We start from the raw sequence: 20818 nt of genomic DNA, 5'->3' as shown, positions 1-20818 counted from the left end.
TGTAATCTCCACAAAATCTAAGTCGTCCTCATATATCAGCAGCTCAAGCTCTCCCATCTTGTTGGCCAGGCTTCTAGCATTGGTATACAAACCTCGTAATTTTGAAAATTATTTTTGTGAAGATTAACTTCAAGAGTAGAGTTTTTAGGAACACAGTCCACTCACCAACATTTATTTAAAGGCTTTTTTTTCACCCACTTTTATTGAAAAATAATGTTCCTTGCACTCAGATTTCCACACACAGGGGTTCTGCATCTCACAAGACACTACAAGTGTTACAGACTCCTGCTACTTTGGGCCAGTTGGACCTACAGTCTCACTCAGCACCAGCTGTGATAACTCAGCCTCCTGGTTAACCAGACTACTTTGTCCATCTGTCTGCTTCTACACAGACTTTCAACACATTTAGGCGATAACCTTGGCAGGTTGCCTGTGTTCATGACCAGACAGTCCTATCCTGCACAACTCTCCCAATGAGGTAGGAGCCCTGAACTATAGTCAACATTCCTACTGGAAAGGTTGTGCACACCTGTACAATTAGGGTGCTGGTTACCATAAAAATGTGGACCCAGGTTTGGAAGCTTCACCCCACCCATTACACTAAAAAGCTTCCAGGCTCCGGAACCCATACCAGGATTTACCAATTGCAAGACCAGTCTTCCCCTAATGTTACACACATCTTAGGACCTCTCAACTTTATGGCACAAACCAGAGGCGGCCGGTCTATTGAGGGCGAAGGAGCGCCGTCCCCCCCTTCCATGCGTCCGGGCCCTAATCTGCATGCAGGGCGCCGGACGCATGGAGCTTAATGGGTTTTTTTTCAATCACCTGATTACAGCCAGAGGCTCTAATAGGGTGATGCAAAGGGTGGTCCCGGGGCGCAGAGCAGTGCGCCCAGAGCCCACCCATTGTGTGACATTAGCGAATGAAAATTCGCTATTGTCACACCGATCCTCCTCCTGGCCAATCAGGAATCTGGTCTAATACCGGCTTCCTGATTGGCCGCATGGCAAACCCCATGCCATTGGCCGAGGAGGAGGCGGGAGCAGAAGGACGACTCGAGAAGACTCGCCGCCGGAGTGAGAAGCCATCGCCGAGTGAGGAGAAACCGTCCGCCGGGACAGAAGCCGTCGCCGAGTGAGGAGAAGCCGCCCGCCGGGACAGAAGACAGAAGCCGTCGCCGAGTGAGGAAAAGCCGCCCGCCGGGACAGCAGACAGAAGCCGTCGCCACTGGGCTGCTCCAGGTAAGTGCACTTGTCTGGGGGGGGCCCACACTGCCATTGAAGGGGGCACGCACCCTGGTCTCTGCATTGATGGGGGCAGGCAAGCTGGCACAGAAGGGGGCACCCAGCACAGCAAGCTGGTCACTGGATTGATGCGGTCAGGCAAGCTGGCACAGAAGGGGCACCCGGCACGTCAAGCTGGTCACTGGATTGATGGGGCAGGCAAGCTGGCATTGAAGGGGGTACCCGGCACGGCAAGCTGGTCACTGGATTGATGGGGGCAGGCAAGCTGGCATTGAAGGGGGCACCGGAACGGCAAGCTGGTCACTGGATTGATGGGGCAGGCAAGCTGGCATTGAAGGGGGCACGGCATGCTGGTCACTGCATTGAATGGTGCACGCTGTGGTAAATCTGCATTGATGGTGGCATGCTGTGGTAACTCTGTATTGATGGTGGCATGCTGTGGTAAATCTGCATTGATGGTGGCATGCTGTGGTAACTCTGCATTGACAGGGGCACACTGTAGTAACTCTGCATTGATGGTGGCATGCTGTGGTAACTCTGCATTGAAAGGGGGCACACTATACTTTGATTACTGAAGGCCCCCTTCACACTTTTGTGACCTCAAAGTCATGCAATTTTTTGCCGCGTTTTTTGCCGCAAAGCAATGCCTATTAGATTTTTTCTGTTTGCAAACCAAAATTTTGAGCACCTGCCGCCACTGGCACAAACTGTGTATGTATCATTGGGGAAATTTGTCTTCACTTCCTTTCCAAAGGATGCAAAAGTTAATTTGAAGAAATCTCCTAAAATAAGAGGAATTCCCCACTTAAACAGCCAGTTCCCGACACAGGTGTCTTTATTGGACGGTTTCTCATTATCTTTTGTTCTAGGGACAATTTTGGATTTCTTATCACTTTCTCTTTCAGTCACAATGGGTTCCAGTATAAATAGAGCAGTGAATCTTCCCAGCAGGAATACAGGCAGCAAAAAAGACGTTACAGAGAGTACTGTATAACTCTTCCCCTCTCTATTCAAAACAAAAAAGTTTTTGCTTAGAGATACTCTATAAATACAGTACATGTAAATCTGTTGGTATGCCTCCTGTTATGGCAAATGGTCAGTTTTCCTCTTTAGAACTCATACATACCAGTAAGAATTTTTCTGCCTTCTTTCTTTGTTAGAACTTTTATACTGGATGTAACCCAGGTCTACATTCAGCTCTTCTTTTATTTTTAATGGTGCTCTACAGCAAAAGTTTCTCCACCAGCTTGTAAGTGATTTATACAATTTAAACAGAACAAATTTAACAAAATAATTGCTCTTTATTAAGCAATTTATGTGAATTTCAGCAATAGCAAACACACGTCAAATCTCTATTTTCACTTAGTGTACATTTTATAGCCAGCATAATCAATTTGATATGGTTCATTCTTCTTCATTTGTTTCTGGCATAAAACGCACATACCTTTAGCAAGAACATTACCTTTTCATTCATGGCTCAACATTTCTGAATTTCATTTCCGAATCTCAGTGGCTCTTAGGCTTTGAGGTCTCTTACTCCCACCTCCAATGACAGATTCATTTAGAGACATTGAAATCTAAATCCATTTGTGACAGCGTAATAAGTCTTGCATCTGAACTGCCTAAAACAGTCTGTGTTTTATTTCGGTTATTTTTACATCTGAAAGTAATTTATATTCGTTCACATTTGAGTCATTTAAAATGTGTAATAATAGTGCTTGGGTCCGGGGTTCATTCCCACCAGGGACGCTGCATGAACGTCAAATGCTCTCACTTGGGGTTTTCTTTGGGTACTCCCACAAACCAAAAACATACTGGTAAGCTAATTAGCTTCTACCGAAATTGGCGTGTGTTAGTGCTTTATATACTACATCAAGGAAAGGACTACGTCATTTGTAAAGCAATGTAGAGTTTGTTTCCAATATTTAAAAGAATTGAATAACAACATTAAGTAAAATTTGAACTTTTAAAGAAAGCATGGGTTCTCCTACAAGCACACCTTTCCTTCCACCCACTGTTATTTTTCTTTATCACACTCCCCCACCATGCGTTTGTGAGAGCCATGGGCAAAATCTGGGAGGCTGGGAAAAAAGTCTGCTAAGATGAGATACAATTTGAAGTTATTAAGATGTAACAGGATGGAGTCAGAAGCTATCTCGGTGTAAATTACATGTGAACTACAACTGAACCATGTCCTATATCTTTTTGTGTTCTGAGTTCTTTCTTTTGTCCTTTTGTTCTGTCTAGATAATGTACCAAAGAAGGGATGTTGAGGATGTCCATAAATCTAGGCTCATGATTGTAGCCATTGTCCTAGATGTGTGAGGTTAGAAAAGATAGATAGGAAAGGATGTTCAGCCTTGGGCCTTTGGTTATGTTTTTTTTTTTGTGTGTGTGTGTTTTTTTTTTGGCATTTTGGTTGATATATGAGATTCTAATTAATATGTAAACATCATTTATTATTGCTACCTGTATTTAACACTAAGGCTCCATGTACACGGGACACTGGAAATGGCCGTTTAGGAACAGTTGGGCGTTTTTTTCAGAAGCCCCTGAACCCATCTACATTTTATCTTATCTGTCCATGTACACAGGGTCGTTTACAGTCATTTGTAGGCAGTTGCGTTCAGGGACTGTTTTTAGAACGCAATTATTTGCGTTCGAACGTGTGTTTCCTGGCATTTCAAACGCACAAACGCGTCCAAACGCGTCTGAACGCGTCTGAACGCGATGACCCGCGTTTAGCGTTCACGTTTTTCCATTTTAAAGGGGAATCATTTTTTTGACCTCTAGGAACGCTTCTAAACGCAAACGCTGCTAAACGCCCGCTAAACGCGGGTACAAACGCGACCGAGCGGACGTTTCAAACGTCCTAAAAATTCCAGCATTCAAAGGGACTTTTAACAACGTCCCGTGTACATGGAGCCTTACAATGTTCTCTCAGAGAATCATTATTTACCCCTTTCCCCTGCATTTCTGTCCAAGATATAGAATAGTGTAGAAGATACATAACAGATAATGTTTAAAACAATTTATTCTTGAAAGCTGTCACTCTTTTACACGTTGTGATCCGGTGTACAGTGCTTTTACTCAGTAAATCATATACCTGTGTGGATGTTCTTCAATACAAGGATGGCCTTTACAGTTGTGACCACGACTCATGTTTCTCTGTACTTGGGCCCGCCATCCAACTCCCTGAAATAGGAGGGAAAGATGGTGCATCAACTCAGGTGAGAACATTTCTTATTTATTTCTTTCACTGCTGTGTGGGTTTAGTTGTTTTGCGGCCAAAAGGCACAAGAGGCTATTTAATTTTTTATTTGTTGCAAAACTCATTGTTTATGTATGAGTTATTGATGTGGGGGAATTTGAATTTATGTTTTATTGCAATTTGGATTTGACTGCTTTCTGTGTTTGCCTTGAATACTGGCACTGGATTCATTTGATGATGCTTATCAAGTACCAGTTGCTGGTGCATGCTCATTGCTTAAGCGACTTTATATGCTGTAGTGAGTCCTAAGAGGGCAAAAGACGTAGTCTGCTGTATGTTCCTTTGAAAAGGTGGACAGTTGAGGACTTAGCCTATTGTCATTCAGGAAAGGGACACCTTACTTGAGAACAGTATGAGCTATTGGACATATTGTTCACACACAATGTCACCTCCTTACACCTGATTTAAACCTCCAATTACCTAACTACCGCGTCACAATCGTGGGCAATCATGGGTTTAAATCAGATGGTGAGGAGGCAACATATCGCCTCCTCGCCACCTGTCAAACATACCAAGATCGCTCTTGAGAGGAGCAGCAGTGCCTGCTGCACTTGGGAATGAACCCTTAGTTGCATTTGGCAGTGGCACCCTTAGGGCTTGTTCATACATAAAGTTGGGGGGGGGGGGGGTTAAAACTCTGCCCCCAATCCTAACCCCCTTTTACTGCTAAGGGCAGCAGCCAAAGGTGTACACATGCCACAGCAGGAATTAAACCCCCTGTTGGTGCTACAGCCTGCCAATCGAAACCCAGTCAAGTAAAAGGGCCACTCTGCAACTGCCCCGCAACTGTATGCTTCTGTGGGGTCAAAGGGGTTTGAAGCAGGTGGTAAAAAAGCAACAAAATGCTGCCTGCTTGAACCCTTTGTCTGCTGTACTGCACAAGGTTGCAGGGCATTTGCAGAGCAGCCTCATTCACTTGAATGGGGCATTCTTGGCAGGTGCTACACCCGCCAACCATGACAGGGTATATAGCTCTTGCTGCGGCATGTATACACCCTGGCCACTGCAGCTAAAGGCGGTGTGGTTGGGAAAGGTGTAGTAAAAGTACATCTTAACTACACAGTTTTACCCACCCCAGCCCCCAAACTACAAATGTAAATTAACCCTTTCTGTTCTGAGCCCCATATAAGGCTTCTTTCATATTGAATTGCTGTCCTTTTCCTGCACCATGGGTGCAGTGCAATGCATCTGCAACTTTCTTGGGTTAGCTGTGCTTTGCCATAGACTTCTATTATATCTTGCAGGAGTGGTGCACTTTATGAACGTGTACCAAAACTCCTGAATTCAGAAAGTGCACCAAACCCACAGCATATAATTGAAGTCTATGGCTGGAAAGCTGCAGGTACACTGCATTGAATGCGTGGTGTGGGTAAACCGCAGCATGTCAGTCTGAAAGCAGCCCTATACTATTATGCCCGGTGTATTGCTTTACACTGACCTAAAGATCTTTTCTCTCCTGCTGCTGGCATCACTCTGGAGACCGCTAGCAGGGATAGGAGATGGAGTGAAGGTGGTATCACACCGCATGGGACAGAAGCCAGCACTACAGAGGAGGCAACTGCTTATGCAGCTCTTGCTCCATACTACAGCTCCAACTTTACAAGAATTTCCTCTACATTTCACATTGTTTGATGCTCTGGGATGGCGGGTCATCAAACCCAGACTGCGATCTACCAGTCACCTGGCCGCGATCTATGGGTTGCTGACCCCCACAGTATTATATAAAGTGCATAAGACAGTGGTTACACCAGTCACTACCCCTACAGATTTGTCTCAAGCTGCACAAGCACCTGATTTATACAGTACACCTTCTGCTTCAAAAGGCACACACAAGGTTACACTTAAAGCAGCATGTTCCCTATAACTGTAAGCAATAGGATGGCAGCAGGGGAGCCGGGTGAAAGTGCAGTGAAAATGCAGTGTTTATCTTTTAGGAGAGCAAATAGGCAAAGTGGCAGAATCTTGTTAGGCAGCTTTTTTATTCTGGATAGAGTAAGGGAAGGTTATAACCCCCTACTGTCCCATAGCCAAAAGGGAAGTAAGAGGAAATCCCTGCAAATGGAGCCCTCAGGTCAACAGAACTAGTGCCCTCATTAGAAGGTTTCTCCTCTATCACTTTTCTGGGGACAACCCAAAATGTGGGATATTCTTTTTACTTTCATTTCAATGATAATGGTAAACAGGAAAAATGGAGAAGGTGGATCTCCCTAAAGGGGGCACAGACCACAGTAAAAACCTTAAAGGGGTTCTAATCCCTCTCCACTTTAAAAAAGGTTTGACTTGAGCTATACTTAAATATAGATGTGTGCTATTTAAATTCAGAAAGCGATTTTATTGAAATTCCATGTAGAGTTTACAAGTTAGCTTACATTTCTCCCAATTATTTTGTTTTACCATAAACCTATTTTAAACATGATTGGCTATTGTAATGTATGAGGTTAATGCAATAATTCCAACCAGTGTTTAGTTGGTGACCTTACTAACTGGGCTATGAGGAATGGCACACATAGGCTATATTTCCTTATCAACATGTTTTGTTGTTAGCTAGTAAAGGATCTTGGATGAACAAATTATGACTTAAATTGCCAATTCACATCGACATCATTAGTTATTAATACCCTGTGACAATATTATTGCTACAGTGTATTGATGCTGGCAATAGATGGGCCTTTTTTTTTTTTTAGTTCAACCAGCGGGTTGTATGAAAATCAGACCTGATTCCTCCATCCAAATGCTCAATGTGAATGTGGGTATAACTCCTGCTGTGTTGAGAGGAATTTCCCTTCCATCAGAATACACTGATCAGCACTGTCAGCCATAGCCTTTAGTGCTGATCGAGCAGAGAAAATCCAACAGGGCGGTTGTACAGAAGTTGAACGGTAGATTGACTTCTGTACAACCAGGGTGCCCATACATGGGTCAAAATTTGTCCGATCGCTGCTGAACTGGCTGAATTTTGATCCATATATGGCCGGCTTTACTCTAGGATTTTGATGTGCAAAGGGCTTTATATAAATAGCATTAGTTAAAACAATTTTAGAAGTAAAAAAAATATATGTTCCTAGTCAAACAATGCAATCAACCATTATTAATTCCTTCCTCCCCTTTTCCCCTTTAAGCAGACATTGCACTACAAGCAAAGTTAATTTATTTACTCAGTTACAGATCCCATGCCAAAACACTGCACAAAAGGTTAGTAAATATACTTGGCATGGATAAAAGAAAAATAGGGTGCAGCGATCTTGTTCATTAACTTTACCAACCATATATTGCAACTTGAAAAGTAATGTCAACCTCCAGCAGCCCTGGCCAGTGGCAGGGCTTCTTGTGTGATCCAGTGTCCCAAATGCAAAGCAATGAACCTGCCAAGCACTGAAAGTTAATAGAGTCCTTGTGGTTCTTGTGAAACATTTCCAGGTTGGGTACCTAAGGCAATGCATTTTAGGAAATTCCTCCAGTTTCTCAAGCCTAGTGTATGGGCACAAAGGCTGTTTTAAATGCCAATTACATTTCACAGGAACTTGGTGTCGCTTCAGATCTGGGCTCTGGGTACTCAGAATAATACAAAGACTAGGTGTCAATTGAAAAAAGTTCAAGATGCCTAGAAACATTCTTAAAAATATATTTTAAAAAATGAACACTAACATAGTAAGGTGTCCATCATTAACTATATACTCTGTATTTGGTCTCTAAAAAAACATGCCTAAAATCATAAACGTGTCTTATCTTGTAATGGAAAGTAGTAAAAAAGCAGACAAAAATGAAAATGATCAAAAATTGTGAAAAAATTGTTGATAAGCTAACTTACCATAAATAGAGATATTATCAAATATAAAATTTTTACCTCATACGAATTCATGCAGTCAGTACATTTTACAGATTTTTTAACGTATATACTCCTAATTATTTGGCATGAGGATATTGTTATGCTAAATACTATCACAAAACTTTACTGTAGATCTTACTTTTCAAAAGTACCTAATATTGTCTCTTATTGATCTATTGTCTGCTTTATGATCTATATCTATATACAGTATTCCCATAGAGGTTATAGTGAGAGGAGACTATCTTTTAAGAATGAGTACTGTCCGTGATACTTTTTTTATTTGCACTAACATACAATTTTTCAGGACAAGCTTTCGGGGTATGTCCCCTTCATCAAGATCCAAGCAGTACTGATTACAAAATGTTTAGCAGAATGGTAAAAAAACACACAATCTCTAAGCCAAAGGAAAAAAAGAGAAAACCAAACAAACAAACAAATGTAACTGGCAATGGTAATAAAACTAGCATAGTTAGTGCGATAAGACAGAGGGAGAGCTGAAGACAGGGGGGAAGGTGGGGGGGATAGTCACAGAGGGGGTTGTAAAACTGTAGGATAATGTGTAAGGAAACCCATATCTAAATTTAAGCCGTTATTTTTTGTGTCAAAAAGAAGTATCATTCTTAATTCAAAAGTTTTCCTTTCCTGGATAGTTCTGAAATTTCCTTTAAGAACTAAAACATTGAGGTCTTCTATAGTGTGGTCCGGTTGTGAAAAATGATGTCCCACAGGTGTGCAGAAACTATTTTCTTTATGTTCCTTGATGGTATGTCTGTACAAATTCCTCCTTGCTTGCAACTTCTGTCCTGTTTTGCCTACATAAGATCCTTTGCTACCTCTTTTGCATTGGATGAGGTACACAACATTATTGGAGGTGCAGTTGTATGATCCCACTATATTAAAGGTCCCATTTGTGTGTGTGACACTTTTAGACAGATTGATCTGGTTGCACAGTTTGCAGCGCTTTTTATGGCAGGGTTTGCTCCCATTATTTGTGACATCATAATCAGAATAAAGTTTTCTGCTGATTAGTTTATGTCTGAGGTTGGGTGGTTGTCTGAAAGCCAGTATTGGAGGTTGTTGGAATATTCCTTTCAGAGTTTCATTTTCTGTTACGATGGGTTGTAAATCTTTGATTATCTTTCTTATCCCTTCTAGTCCTGGATTGTATGTGGTGACTAGAGGTACACGGTTATTTGTTTTTCTCTCTTTGTATTGGAGAAGATTTTCTCTTCGGGTTTTCAAGGCTGTGTTTATGCTGGTGTTGATGGTTTGGTTTTTGTAACCTTTCTTACGGAAGGAGTTTGCTAGTGTTCTGAGATGTTTATCTCTGTCTTCTGGGTCTGAACATATTCGGTGGTATCTGATGGCCTGGCTGTGTATGATGGCCCGTTTAGTGTGTTGGGGTGAAAACTGGAACTGTGGAGATAACTGGTCAGTCGGTTTCCTGTTTATCGAAGTATGAAGCTTGTCATCCCTGATGTATACTGTGGTGTCTAGGAAGTTGACATGCCTGCTAGAATAATCCATTTTAAGTTTGATAGATGGGTGAAAGGTGTTGATCAATGAAAAAAAATAGTTTGAGATTTTCCTCACCTTCTGTTCATATGATGAAAATATCATCAATATAGCGATAATATCTGTACGGCTTATGTTGTATGCTGTTCAGGAATTTGTCCTCCAGATCAGCCATAAATAAGTTTGCATACTGGGGTGCCATTTTACTTCCCATAGCAGTACCCATACACTGGAGATAGATGTCGTTATTGAAGGTGAAGTAGTTGTGTGTAAGAATGAATTCGATGAGCTGTGTAACATCCTCAGCACTGTATTTGTGGTTTGGTGAGGATGATAAGAATCTGTGACATGCAGCCAATCCATCCTTGTGAGGGATGTTTTATTACCATTGCCAGTTACATTTGTTTATATTTGTTTGGTTTTCTCTTTTTTTTCCTTTGGCTTATAGATTGTGGGTTTTTTTTACCATTCTGCTAAACATTTTGTGTATCAGTACTGCTTGGATCTTGATGAAGGGGACATACCCCGAAAGCTTGTCCTGAAAAATTGTATGTTAGTGCAAATAAAAAAAGTATCACAGACAGTACTCAATTGTCTCTGTCGCAAGTGCACTAATACGGCTACAATGACCTCAAGCACGATTTTAAGAATGAAAAAGGCTTCCAACTGAATCATTGCATACTACTGTAGATTTTATAGAAATATACATAAAAAAGATGTAAACTTACAAAAAAAAGGAATCGGAGGTAAACCACAAGCTATTGTTCAACAATGCGTGCTAATTGGCATGCAATTCATTGTAAAACAGTTTAAAAGATGTATAAAGGTAAAACCTTGCGCTTATGGTAATTAGATTAAATGTGTGATAAGTAGCTGCTTGTGAAAAATAATTAGTGCCCTACAATGAGTTGAGAGTTCATATAAATATAAACATATAAACATAAACAAATGCAATGTGCATACACCACGTGATAACAATGATGAGTGAAGATAAAAATGATGCAAGGAGGAGAGGAGAGATTGGCGCAATCAGATGATCAGAACTGTAAACAGTTTCTATGCATATAGCTAGGTATGGCAAGGTGGGCTTCAGTGTACAAAGTCCGGTGTGGCTTGCTGAACACTTCGATGGCCGCCTCCAGTAAAGGGTGAAGTAACCCTGTGTGAGCCAAAACAAGAAGAGAAAAGACCGGGCGCCGATCTAAGTGTAGCAATAAAAACTTTTAATAGCAATAGCAAGAGTACTACTCACAGGAGTATGTTAAAAACAGGCATCTCAATAGTGGGTGTGCAGAGTTCGTCCGGGGGGTCCTCCAAAAGTCCTGTTGGAACTGGTGCTGCGAGGGATATGCAGCGGCTTCCTGGTGCGGGACGCGCTGATCTCTCTGTGTTGATCCGGCAGCGTGGGTCCGTAGGATGGAGGGCCGTGGTGTCACTTCCTGGTCGACTCTGCGTGCTTGAACGGCGACGCGTTTGCGGAGCATGCGCTCCTTCTTCAGGCCGTGCAGGGGCCATATTGGATGTGGGCTTTTATGCCAGTAGTGTGGGGAGCTCGGGTACGGTGGCTCGATATGGCAAAAAGGTACTAGCACTGCAGCGGAGCGCCTCGGGGATGTGTGACAGGCAGGGAACAGTGTAGAGAAATCAGGATGAAGAAAAGTGTATGTAGCTTAAAACTTTGATTGGCAACATATGTTGTGAAGTGTCCCGATAGTGTGTGGCATAAGTGTCGGTCTGTATTAGATTTGGGAAAAGGGGATGCCAATTGCCGATGGGACTGGGGGTGATGGTGATGGTCAGGATTGCTTGTGGAAGTTAGAAATTTGGATTTAAAAAAATATATAAATAATTAAAGGTTGGAACTTAAAAGATGAAGATAAATGGAAAATGAGATATAAAATGTCACAGGTGTGAGAGAATGTACGGACCTGTAAAGCCACATACACATGCACTAGCTGCATATATATGCGCATATATATTTACGCGTAAAAGATGTATGTATGGAAAATGTATATATAAAAAAATGAGTGTATATAAAAAAATTCTCTACATATAAAAAATCTGTATATATAAAAAATCTGTGTATATAAAAAATCTGTATTTATAAAAAATCCTGTATATACTGAAAATTCCTATGTGGAATGTACATAAGGATATGAACATGGTGTAAATGAAGAGTATGTATAAGGAATATGCATATATATATATATATACATACATACATATATATATACAAATACACACACATGTTTAAAAAATGGTGTAACATATACACATACATATCATATATTCTATTAGTAAATATGCGAGGTGTCAAGAGAGGGGGGGGGGGTTTTGGGGGGGGGGGGGGGGTTTGCGAGAAGTGTGAGAAAGTGTTATGAGATTGTAATGCATTGTATGTGGGACAAAAAGGTGGTGACCATAGTTGTCGGGTGTGGTGGCAATTATTGTCGGGAACCATGACAGTAATTGAGGATATTGGCGAATTACCATGGTGAAGCGTAGACAGCAAGGAGTTGGATGTTAAGGTATGGGAAGTGGTCACGTACGAGCGATAAACACTTGGGACGTCTCAGGTGGTACATACATATATATATATGCATGTATATATACACATATATACATATATATACACAACCATATATATACATATATGTGTGTGTATTCTTAGCTCTAAAGACCTATATATGGGTACTTACTTTGGACGTTGCGCTGGGAAGGGAGTTGTAGTCGGTGGAGATGGTTGGATGATGGGATGAGAGAAACCGCTGGAAGAAGAGATGATGAACCTGGGCAGAAAATATTCACATTAATATGAGAAGACCAATTGGGGGTAAATGCACTGTAGGGGGAGGGGGATGGGCTACAGCAGCACATTGATCTCAATCTCCTCATTGAGGCCCCCAGGAGAGAGCGTTTCAAGGGAATAAATCCAGTATGTCTCTCTTTGGCAGAGACGCTTGAAACGCTCGGTCCTGGGTAGTGTGCTGGGGATGGACTCGATGGTATGGGTGATCGAGTCCATCCCCAGCACACTACCCAGGACCGAGCGTTTCAAGCGTCTCTGCCAAAGTGACCACTTCCCATACCTTAACATCCAACTCCTTGCTGTCTACGCTTCACCATGGTAATTCGCCAATATCCTCAATTACTGCCATGGTTCCCGACAATAATTGCCACCACACCCGACAACTATGGTCACCACCTTTTTGTCCCACATACAATGCATTACAATCTCATAACACTTTCTCACACTTCTCGCAAACCCCCCCCCCCCCCAAAACCCCCCCCCCCCTCTCTTGACACCTCGCATATTTACTAATAGAATATATGATATGTATGTGTATATGTTACACCATTTTTTAAACATGTGTGTGTATTTGTATATATATATGTATGTATGTATATATATATATATGCATATTCCTTATACATACTCTTCATTTACACCATGTTCATATCCTTATGTACATTCCACATAGGAATTTTCAGTATATACAGGATTTTTTATAAATACAGATTTTTTATATACACAGATTTTTTATATATACAGATTTTTTTATATGTAGAGAATTTTTTATATACACTCATTTTTTTATATATACATTTTCCATACATACATCTTTTACGCGTAAATATATATGCGCATATATATGCAGCTAGTGCATGTGTATGTGGCTTTACAGGTCCGTACATTCTCTCACACCTGTGACATTTTATATCTCATTTTCCATTTATCTTCATCTTTTAAGTTCCAACCTTTAATTATTTATATTTTTTTTTAATCCAAATTTCTAACTTCCACAAGCAATCCTGACCATCACCATCACCCCCAGTCCCATCGGCAATTGGCATCCCCTTTTCCCAAATCTAATACAGACCGACACTTATGCCACACACTATCGGGACACTTCACAACATATGTTGCCAATCAAAGTTTTAAGCTACATACACTTTTCTTCATCCTGATTTCTCTACACTGTTCCCTGCCTGTCACACATCCCCGAGGCGCTCCGCTGCAGTGCTAGTACCTTTTTGCCATATCGAGCCACCGTACCCGAGCTCCCCACACTACTGGCATAAAAGCCCACATCCAATATGGCCCCTGCACGGCCTGAAGAAGGAGCGCATGCTCCGCAAACGCGTCGCCGTTCAAGCACGCAGAGTCGACCAGGAAGTGACACCACGGCCCTCCATCCTACGGACCCACGCTGCCGGATCAACACAGAGAGATCAGCGCGTCCCGCACCAGGAAGCCGCTGCATATCCCTCGCAGCACCAGTTCCAACAGGACTTTTGGAGGACCCCCCGGACGAACTCTGCACACCCACTATTGAGATGCCTGTTTTTAACATACTCCTGTGAGTAGTACTCTTGCTATTGCTATTAAAAGTTTTTATTGCTACACTTAGATCGGCGCCCGGTCTTTTCTCTTCTTGTTTAAGATAAAAATGATGTTCGATCAACACTGTGACCCACAAAAATCCAAAAGAAATTGTCCAAAACTCAAATATATTGTCCACCAAGTGCAATGCCACATTTGCAAAAAAAAAAAAAAAAAAAGTAAAAATGTGCTGAGTCTACAGCCCGATGACACCGACTGTTCAATGTTTCTGCTGCACAAACTCAGTCTCCAACAGGTGATGATGTGAAAATGAAAGATGAACTGGTGATGAAGTGATGTAACAAATTGGTGACAGTTTCCCACCACCAGCTAAATGTGCTTCTTACCAGATAAAGATTATAAAGGGCATATATAAGTGATCGCTACCCAGAAACTTCTGATAACACCTCCAAACAGCTTAAGGTGAATCAATATCCCTTCACCAAAATTTCAGACGGCTCCTTACCAGATGTAAAGAGTTGAAGAGCATAACACAATGACCCTTGTCTTCCTGAACTGGAATGATGGGAAGTTTCTCCTGGCACTTGTCATCAGTTTACCATCCACAGCATTTCCCCATGTGAAAGAAAAGCAAGGAAGGCCACAGATAGTGCATTAATTATCCCCAGAATAAAATTTATTAAAATAGAAATACACTTACAAAAATCTGTTGTTAATGATGCCTGTAACGATCGATACCGCGGATTGTCTGCAGCACAATACCGACGGTGTGTAGAGTGGCGGCGCGACTCCTCCTACTTCTGACGCGGCGTTTCTCCTCAATAGGCTTCCACGGAGACAGGAGGGAAGTCAGCGCCATCACTCATGTCCTTTTACATGTGAATGCAAGTTTACTTCCGGTGTCATTCGCATTACAAACAGGAAGTATACCGTGGATTGTGGCCGCAATGAATTAGAATAATTCCTCATAGAGAATCTCTTACTTCTATATATTTTGCGGACCTATATGTAAATCTTAGTACTCTTCTTATTCTAAGCTGTTTAGCATGTTTTATCCACATCTCTCATGCGACCTTTGCACCGGAAGCAAAATTACCTTACACATCCAAAACTTAACCCTGTCATGGTTTTCCACAGGATTTGAAATGTGACCAATATGCAGGGATAGCCTTTAAAATAAGTGATCCCCTTTTAAAATCTAAGGATTTAAATAACATATTAAAATCGAATACATTTACATTATAAATATAAACGCTTGCTGCAAATTAAAGTGCTGGTGCCTTTAAAAGTGGTTAAAACATAGTGTTGCAGCGCTGCTCTTACTAATATGCTAACTAGTGCAAATAATATCAATGTGCAACATGATATAGTGATATACTAAAACGTGCAAAGTAGGCTGAATTTGTGCAAAATATACCAATGTGCAAATATGACAATCCAAATAGCAGTCTATTCAGGTAATTTCATAAATAATTAAATACTAAAAAAATGTCCATATAATCATTAAAGTGTCCATCCAGTGCAGAAAAAAGTGCTTCTGTGCTTCACTAATATACCCGTACGGGGTGCTCCCCCTGTGGTTTTCTACTTACCACAAAGCGTAAGGTATGCAGGCATTCAGTGTAAAATCCTGTAGTGGAGTCACAATCTTTTCCGGTCACAGCTTGGGATACACACTTCTGTGGGAGAGATCCTTGGAACTGGTACTTCTTCTATTGTAAATTTCCTCATAGGGATAATAAAGAGCCATACATGGTGAAGTACGTATGAGTAAAGAATTCTTAAAGAAACTTACTTACAAACACAGAAAAACTCTAGGCAGATAGAGCACGGCTCGTGGTATGTGGCTCCCGCGGCGTGCGCTTCGCCGGCCGGAAGTGACGTCAAGGTACGCTCAGCCAATCGCTAGACGCAATTCGCCATCCAATCCCACCATCTTCTGTAGCTCTAAGTTTAAAAGATGCCTGCTATGCTAGCTAGGGATGAAATTCAGGTTAATCACTTATCCAGTATTGCCAGTGCCCAGTTATCCCAGGAGATAGCAGTGAGGCACAATGATATAACCACACTTGTATAAAGTACTCGAAACCCATACTTGAGTAGAAGTGCTCGATCAAAAAGTGACTAGAGTAGAAGTACTAAAGTATTCAACATTTTTTGTACTTAAGTATTGCAAGTAGTTTTTTTTTAATTTTGCTACTCAAGTACTAAAAGTAAAAGTACCAGTAGTTTTCTTTAAAAAATTTGCTACTCAAGTACTGAAAGTAAAAGTACAAGTACTGTGTTATGTAGTTATTAAAGAAAGAAGTCAAAAGTTTGAACATCATATTGTTTTTTTATTAATTTAAATGGTTAACCTAAAGGACAATGACAATTCTTTTGGCTGTAACTTTTTGTAAACAAAAACAGATAAAGTATGTCCCTCCCTTTCCCCTTTAAAGCATCCCTCCTTCTCTTCCCTGCATGCTTTTTTTTTTCTCCACCGCTTATTGGTGCGCAAAATCATATAAAAACCAATGTGACATACAACAATATATTCCAATAATGAAATAAAGGAAGAGTGTATGAAATCAAAGTCAATAAAAAGTCCATATATATAATGCCATAATACCATATATATGTGACAAAACAAGATGAATATATTTTCAAAGGTGCAGGAATAAAACAGGTGCTATTCCAAATAATAGGTGCAGACTCCCACCACCTTGTGGATTTCCCCCTTACCCGGCGGATGAAGGTAAGTGCAAAATAATATCCAAATAGACTCTTCCAGTGAAACAAAACTGCAAAACCTGTGCTCTCAACTTCCAGTGAAAAAAGCAAAATAAGCCTCTTACCAGAAAAAAGGACGCTTGTACGCTTGTACGCTTGGACGCTATGTACGCTTGTGACTCTCCTTGGTTGGGGGAGGTTCTCTTTCCCCTTAACAGCAGATATGTAGACCATTTTATTTATACATACTGTAGCATTTATTTTCGTATGCGCTGATTTACACATGACATTATACACATTTTTTTGAACTTCATGAAACCTGCCATCTACTGTTCTGGCAGTGGTAATTTTTATAATTGTAACGAGTAACTATGCAGCACAAAAAAAAAATATCGGAGTAGAAGTATTGAAATCATCGAAAAAATATAGTGAAGTAAAAGTGGAAGTAGGAGATAAAAATTCTACTCCAGGAAAGTACAGATACCGCCTTTCGGTACTTAAGTACAGTAGTGAAGTAGTTCTACTTAGTTACTATACATCTCTGGAAATAACCCATGCCCCAAGAGGCATCAGAAGCCGAAGGCAAGGTGGGTTTGCCTCTACGTTAGCAAACGCTTCTTGAGTTATGTGAATTGCAGTGCTGGGGTACACTTTTTATTTGTCCTGCCTGTGTGTACATGCAACAATCCTTTTAAAGGAGAAGTATTGCCAAAACCAAAGCAAATTCAGCTGATTGGTCACAACGATCACGTTACAGGGCCAATTTAATTGGCCCTGTACCCCGAACTATGATCTGCTGTGTCATTCAGAGTGTGCCATTGCGCACTCTAGAGGGTGTGCATGTTGGAGGACGTACATCCACCTCCATAAGGGAAGCTCCTGTCCGGCTATCTATATGCAAAGACCGATTAGGAAGTGGTTAAGCACATGCTGGACCACCCTTAGCTAGTGATGGTGGGTAGAAATATGTTCATGTAGGACCACCCAGGCCAAGAACTGTAGGAAGGGGCTGTTTTCACAAGTTCCTCACCATATCTGATTCAGTAGTGTCTATTCTCCACATATGACCCCAGCTCCCCAGAGCCTATCCTCATGGTGTAGTCACATGGAAGGATATGGAGGTACAGGAGGAATAAGGGAAGGAGGAAAGAAAGAAGAATGCGAAAGGGTAGGAGGAGGAAGAGATTAATGCTGAAGAAAAAAAGTGGAGAGAGAATAAAGTGGAGGACTAGAGAAAGAGGCCTGTTTTCAAAAGTTTTTCAGCATTTGTGATTCAGTAGGACACTATTCTCAATCTCCCCAATGCCTCTCCTTGTGCCATAATCACATAAGTCAAAAGGATACAGGAGGAAGGGTGGAAGAGGAAGCAGTAAAGATGGCGGGCTGGGAGGAAGGGGGCTGTTTTCAATTGTTCTTAACCATGGAAAAATGAGTTTGAAATTCTACTCCTATAACCTCCACTCTCCAGAGCCATAACCATATAGGGAGTGTGGGAAAGTTGGAGAAGGAAGAAGTGAAGGTGGAAAAGGGGGAGGAGGAGTTTAGGAGGGGAGAAGGGGCAGGAGGTTGCATTAGCAAGCCTTGCCACCTACTACCTCCATGTGTCAGCACCTCTACATCTCCTTAAAGGTTTGTCTGTCATTTTATTTTCTTTTTTTTCATGTTATAATTAGGGGAAAGGTAAGCAGCCTATGGCTTAAGGATTCTACATTTAGGTTACCAGTTGTACAGTACAGGACACAGGCTCAATAATCATTTTGATTAGGTTATATGCAGGCATCTTCAGGTGATTGGACACTGGCTAAAAATTATGTAGGGACACCCCCTAACTTATATCTCCCAATCCTAGCTAGCCTCAGTTCTAGTGTCCTTAGGTGATGGCATTAGCGTATCGTGGGGGGGGGGGGCAGTTGGAGCGGTTGCCACGGGCACATCATCTAGAGGGGTGCATCCAACACCCGCTTTTCAACAAGCCACTCCGTCCTTTTTTTTTTTTTACACACTATCATTGCTCTCCGACTGCTGCTCTGTGATGGACGGGCGGTGGACATGGGCGCCCTGGGATTGGCCAAAATGGTCACATGCGGCAGAAGGGCTGGCCTGTGAGTAAAGATAGGGGTTGCGCAGCCGCTTGCTCCCACCTCACTGTCTAGGCTTACTTCCCCCTGGTGTGAGCTGCTGCTGTGTCTCCTCTGCTCCAGATCTCATCCTCGTTGTGGCAGTGTGTGTCTGGCAGAGGCTGCAGAGCAGATATAAGACAAAAAGAGCAGGTGAATGACGTGTTGCCAGCCTGGGGAAATGGACATGGTCCATAGGTCCAGGGAGGGGGGCGGCGCACTGCCACGTGTTGCAGGCAGGCTTGCAGCAAATATTCTCGAGACCAGGCAGGCAGCATCATCTGCGCATGCACTGGGTGGCTAACCCCCTCCCTCATTTACATTGCCTGAGGGACACAAGCAGCCAGGAATCCCTTACATGATGAATGCTGGGTTGGGACACAGGCAGGATCATTGAACCCCTTACATGCTGAATTCTGGGCGGGGACACCGGCAGGATCATCACTGAACCCATTACATCCTGAATGCTGGCCGAGGGCACTGGCAGAATCATCAATGAACCCCTTACATGCTGAATGCTGGGTGGTGACACTGGCAGGATCAATGAACTCCTTGCACTGAGTGAATTCAGATGGATAAAACAAACAGTGCCTGTATTCATTTTTGTCTTCAAAGCAAAAAAATGTGTTATTTTAAAGGGGTATGATTATTTTCTATACCCACTGTAGCTCTACCTGCCAAAGGTGTCAGTCTGAAGTGATTTAGCAGGACTTCATTTTCTGACTAAAGTTCTACTTTCAGATGGTACTATGTGCACTACATAATCTTATTTTTGTAAAAATATATTTCTAGTTTCACCTACAATGTATTCATAGACCTGCAGAATATGTGGAGCTGATTGTGTGATGCATTTTCACACTCAAAATATTTAAAAAATAAATGTGATTATGCTTGTACTTTATTGCATTTTACTTTATTACATCAGTATTTTCATAGAATACAATATATGTGCTTAGTGGTAAGGGGTTTGATACCGTACTAATGGAAGAGACTCCAGGAGTGCTAAAAGTCCACAGGTTAGGGGGCACAAATTACTTGCCTTGCCCTAGTGCAATGATTAAGCACTATCGTGTGAAACATGTTTGCTGAATGGTGTGTTGTCCTTAGGGATGTAACGATATCGAAGATATCGCGATATCGTATCGTCGTGGTCGTCTCGATATCGTCGTGGTTGGGTTACAATATTAAAAGGACAGGTGTCCGTCAAAAAGCAAGAGGAATAAACACAGTCCCGCGGAACAAATCATTCTTAACTACATAGACCAGAGTTTAAGGATTTTTTTTACTGTTTTTTTTTTTTTCTTGCAATGTAGATATTTTGATCTTTCTGATGAAAAACGTGAACATAAGCTAAATGATAGGTCAGTGTTTTTTTTAAAGGCTTTTTGACTGACTATTTTATTTAAGTTTAAGTTATGTTCCTAAATACCAGTTTTAAAAGGCTGCCTTTATTTGCCTTGCACATTTATAAACCTGACTTAACTTGATCTTTGTTTGCACTTAAAGGGAATTGCCTATTGTTTGTTTACAATTGTTCTAGCTGCTTCTTAACTTGAACATTGCAAGGAAGAATCAGTTATGCAACCGAATATTACTATACAGAATATTGATGTTCCTGACTACAACTTGCACTTTAAAAGCACTATGTGATCAGTGTTTTATGTTGTCATGGATCCATAAATACAACAATAAATTGCCTGTTGACTGGCAAAAGCAGAATAAATGTCGGTATTTTTTTGCTATTATCATCACAAACACTATCATGAGCTATTTAACAATACCATG

This window comes from Pelophylax lessonae (assembly GCF_965119305.1).
Source record: "Pelophylax lessonae genome assembly, chromosome: 1".
Lineage (NCBI taxonomy): Eukaryota > Metazoa > Chordata > Amphibia > Anura > Ranidae > Pelophylax > Pelophylax lessonae.
The sequence above is the reverse complement of the archived record's forward strand: the minus strand, read 5'-3'. Positions refer to the sequence as shown.